The 5000-nt window shown below is 49.7% G+C and overlaps 1 protein-coding gene across 1 annotated transcript in view; it reads right to left on the reverse strand.

Moving 5' to 3' along the window:
• Positions 1 to 5000, reverse strand: part of ahnak (AHNAK nucleoprotein) — a 36804-nt gene that overhangs the window by 26772 nt on the left and 5032 nt on the right. The window contains exon 2 of the mRNA XM_084469525.1: positions 1076 to 1143. The gene's annotated coding sequence lies outside the window, so the exon portion shown is untranslated. The remainder of the gene's footprint in view (positions 1 to 1075; positions 1144 to 5000) is intronic.

Here is a 5000-nt window from a genome sequence, read left to right on the forward strand (position 1 = left end):
GGGGGGAGGGGTGGGGGGGGGGGGGGGGAGGCTCAATAAGGAGTCGTCTGTTCATGGGATCATAAGACAGACAGCAAAAAATGAAAAGGCCAGAGTCAAACGCTCCTCTCTTCTTCTGTCTCTCATTCAGAGCGACATTCCTGAGGAAACACAGCGTTTGATGACATCACTGATGATGTCATCTTGCGGCCATCTGACCTGAGTCAATCGTTTTATTTTGGAGGTATGAAAGGTTGGAAAAGATAGGACAGAGAGGGATAGAGAGAGAGAGAGAGACAGAGAGAGAGAGAGAGAGAGAGAGAGAGAGAGAGAGAGAGAGAGAGAGAGAGAGAGAGAGAGAGAGATAGAGAGAGAGAGAGAGAGAGCGAGAGAGAGAGAGAGAGAGGGAGAGAGAGAGCATGTGGATATATGGCGTCAGCAGACCGGACAGAAGCGTCTCTCCACCAGCCAGAGACCGCCAAACCTTTCGGACAAGTCTCTTTTCTCCTGGTCTCTCATAGGCATGTAAAGGGGTGGGGGGGGGGGGTCAAGTGCATTGTTTTTGGGTCCTGACTTCTATACTCTGAAAACTAAATCCAACCCTGGCAGCTGCAAGACACACACAGTAACACAGTGTAGGAATGGCTGCTTCTGCACAGGCTGGTTTCAGAGAGAGGGGGGTGGACAAAACAGGTGGTCGACAAGACACAGTTAAGTGCTTAGAAGGGGAAGTGTGGTGTGTGTGTGTGTGTGTGTGTGTGTGTGTGTGTGTGTGTGTGTGTGTGTGTGTGTGTGTGTGTGTGTGTGTGTTTTGGGGGAGGTTAAAGAGGTCCAGAAGCCCTTCTTGCAGGAGAAGCCCGGTGTCAGGTTACTACGACACAAGTCATTCACAGCTGAATGGTGGCACGTCCTTCCAGGTTCAAGGAAGCATCGCAACAAACATTCCTCTTGTGTTTTCAAAGGCCCAACGCCAGAATCGCTGCAGAGTTTAGTTCAACAAACACACAATACAACGCCCCCCTAAGGCGAGCTGCACTACAAGGTGCCTTTTTAAGATCAATGAAACCATGTATTCTTTATTGCTTTGGGTACTCACTTTGGATCACTCAAGCAGGTCCAACGTTCTCCCTGGTTCTAGAGCTTCAGCACTTGTCTTCCTAGAGTCTGCGGACAAAGAGAAAAACCACAACAATAGAAATTGTTAACGCACTGGTTTGATAATACACATCACTGGTTCACTTTATACACCCATAATCATAAATACACTACCAGAGATATGCTTTGCTGCACCTCATAGCTTAACATTTTGTTGAAATGACAGAAACAAACTATATTGCATCCATATTCCAACCAGATCTTATAAAGAGACGTATTGTTTCATTTCCTTTCTCGGTTTTCATCTTCCAATTCTCAGTGAAGCATTTTTCTCAGAATCATTTTTGCTGAGAAACACGAGTTTATGAATTAAACCAATCACAGATCGGGATATTGGCACCGGCCCTCAGCAGAACATCCATCAGGCCGTTGGCAGAGCGGCTCTCCAGGAGGACTTCAGGTCTCTTCAGAGACGCTCGTGGGGGAAACGGAGCTCGCTCTCTTAGTTTCCACTGAGTAGAAACATTCCAGCGTACAGAGCGATACGTGTCTCTGCGGCCGCCTTATTAGTTATGCAACAACTGGACGGCCCTGTGGTCCCCGGGTAACCGCCACGCCGTGGGGCCACGCCGGGGCCCCATAAAGATCACATTCATTCCACAGCCAGCCACGGGCAGCAGTGTGCTGTACGATACCAAGACCATCGCCCAAGACCTCAGGCATTATGATTTATCTAGCTTGGGCGATTAGTGGTTCAGTGATTAGTGAAACTAATCACTTGTCTGTGGATGGCCGTTATTCACTATGACGCCGTGAATCAAATCGGCTCTCACGATAAATAACAGCTGTGTTGCAGAGAGGATCGGTTTCAACCCCGTCAGCGATGGGAGGAGCAAAGCTCCATCATGCAATGTTGATCTGTGGAGCTGTTCAGGAGACCCCCACCCCCTCTTTTCCTCTCCCGGCTCAACACTAACAGAACCAGATCTGAGTCCCAGCGACAGCGCTCTACCAGTGGGAACACGTCCCGTAGCAGATAGAGAAAACATTCTTCTCATGCAGAGCCCTGTCATTACACCCACCCCCAACCCAAATGCCACCCCATTCAAACGACTAAAATGCTTGTTACATAGGAGAAAACGGTGTCAAATAACTGTGTTTGGGAGATAATTCTAGATTTCCAGCTAAACTCCCCTAATTTCTCATTACATATATGCTCTGTTCTTTATGCTTAGTGTCCGCCATTTGGCCTATTGCACCTAAAGGCCAGCACTCAATATATCTCACAGAGACGATTGACATAAAGTAGGCTTTTCATTCGTTTGGGATTTCTGAACATGCACTACACTATCCAAGTACATTTCATCCCTAGCAGCGGCGAATCAAATTCACTGCCTTTTAGCAAGCTGACTTTTGTGATGGACGGCAAGCAGAGTCTCGTTGTTTTGGAGAAACAGAATACAAACGTAGAACAAATGTCTTCAAATGGGAGAAATTATGCCTGGAGGGGATGAGTGACCATAGAAGAGCCCCTGACTCTGCTCACACACATACACACACACACACACTGAAGGTTAAAGGTGCCATGACATGCCACCAGGTGTGGTGTGATTAGCCGTTAAAAGCCGTTTTGGAAATCAGCCCCTTAACACATCACAGGTGGGCGTGTGTCCACCTAGATGTGTGACGGATAGATGAGCAACGTTTGCTACAGTCCACTGGGTAGGCTGATCGTCCAATCCAGCACACATCTAGGTGGACACGCCCACTTCCTGCCCTTTATGATGTCATAAGGGGCAGAATTCCAAAACGGCTTTTAACGGCTAATCACACCACACCTGGTGGCATGGGAAAGTTATGCAAAAGCATAACGGAGATGCAGGGTGTGTTTTGGTGTATTTCTTTGCGTGCTGCAGTCCCCTTGCTAAGGTGCACCCCCGCCGCCGCCACCAGCGACCCCACCCAGGCCTCCAGTCACACTCACATTCCTCCATAGCGCCGTCGGCCAGCTGGCAGGCCGCCCGGCCGCTCCCCGCGGTGACTAACTCACAAGAAATGTCCTGTTTCTCAATAGCTTACTCACACTCACTCGCTCACACACCGACTTCACTCTGTCACACACTCACCCAAACTCTTCTGACAATCACTTACTTGGTGTGTCTCACACACACACACACACACACACGCACACGCATACACACACACACACACACACACACACACACACACACACACACACACCAGCTCCAGATGTCTGGCTATCTGCACCATTCCTCCCTTAGTGGTTTGACTGGTAAACCGCCCCAGTCGTGCGTGAACAAACACGCCTGACGCACACAATCAGATAAGCACATGCCCCGATCCACACAGTTTACACACAGCTTGTGAAACGTTGGAAATATGAGACGCCACTCTCACTCTCTGAGAAGACTCAGATCGGGGCATCATTTCGAGGTTTGCACACTCGTCACCGTCATCGTCTTCGTCATCGTTCAAAGCCTTATCAACATCTGCGTTATTGCGCTGTCACCATGACAATCACTCCAGTGGCCTTTGCACCTGGCGAGGAAACAAACAAGGCCCGGAGCCATCCGGGCCGTCACTGTCCTCCACCGCTGTAGTCCACACCCCTCCACCCCTCCACCCCTCACCCCTGATCAGAGGCCCCTGGTTCACAGGGCCCTCTGATCAGGGGCCCCTGGTTCACAGGGCCCTCTGATCAGGGGCCCCTGGTTCACAGGGCCCTCTGATCAGGGGCCCCTGGTTCACAGGGCCCTCTGATCAGGGGCCCCTGGTTCACAGGGCCCTCTGATCAGGGGCCCCTGGTTCACAGGGCCCTCTGATCAGAGGCCCCTGGTTCACAGGGCCCCTGGTTCACGGGGCCCCTGGTTCACGGGGCCTCTAAAGTCCATCCATCAGGATGATTGGCTGAGCTCAAATTGAGTGAACAGAGAAAAAGGAGCGATGTGACAGTGATTAAAGATCTAACGTGAGTCTGATTCGGACGCAGACTTCTCCAGCGGCCGATAAGATTTGATTATGGGCAAATAACAAGGCCCTCTCAGTATGAGGCAGAGAGAGAGAGGGGGGTGGAGCAACAGAGAGAGGGAGGGGGAGAGGGGGAGAGAGAGAGAGAGAGAGAGAGAGAGAGAGAGGGGAGTGCAAATCTGACATAGTTTCCCTTCAGAAAGTTATTTTCCTTTTCTTTCATTTTCTTTCTTTGTGTAAATCTAATGCTGATACAACATGAGGTGGTTCAGGAGACGGAGGCAGAGCCGGGCCTCACTGCGTATCCTAAAAGCACACACTGATAGGACTGCTTGCATTTGTGACGCATATCAAAAGGAATGCAAGTCAAAATAAATGGTCCTGTTTTGTGCTGCGCAGTCCACAGAACTCTAAACCAAACCACAGTCCTGCAGAAGACCGACGCCTGCCCACAGACGCCAGCAGGGCCTGCTGTTGATTAGACCGTTGTGACTTTGGCAGGAGCAAAGGCAACAACAAAATGGAAAATCTGAATAAAATAAACTCCCTCTTCTCTCTAGGTTTACCAGATTAAACAAAGAGCTGCGGAGCGCTATCCAAAAACATATTTGTAAATCCTATCGGAGTTGTGAGGAAGGATAAGGCTCAGCCGGGTAAGATAATCCACAGGTTGTAGTAGAGTGTGGGAACATTGAGAACATCGATGTTTGTTCAAAAGTAATCAAGTTCTGGGGGACGGCAGAATAAACCATCCTCGGCCTTGAGCCTTCATTAAAGAACTCCACCCAGCGACAATGAGCCACTAACCAGCGCGTGAGCAGCAGTGGAACGGAGATGGTTAAGTTACTCTGAACTCAGTAGAGAGCCACTTGTAGCTCTGACATCAAGGCTGAGATATGTCAGTATGTGATCAATGCTGATGAGACTCAACAATGTTT

This window comes from Micromesistius poutassou, assembly GCF_964030765.1.
Source record: "Micromesistius poutassou genome assembly, chromosome: 6".
Classification (NCBI taxonomy): domain Eukaryota; kingdom Metazoa; phylum Chordata; class Actinopteri; order Gadiformes; family Gadidae; genus Micromesistius; species Micromesistius poutassou.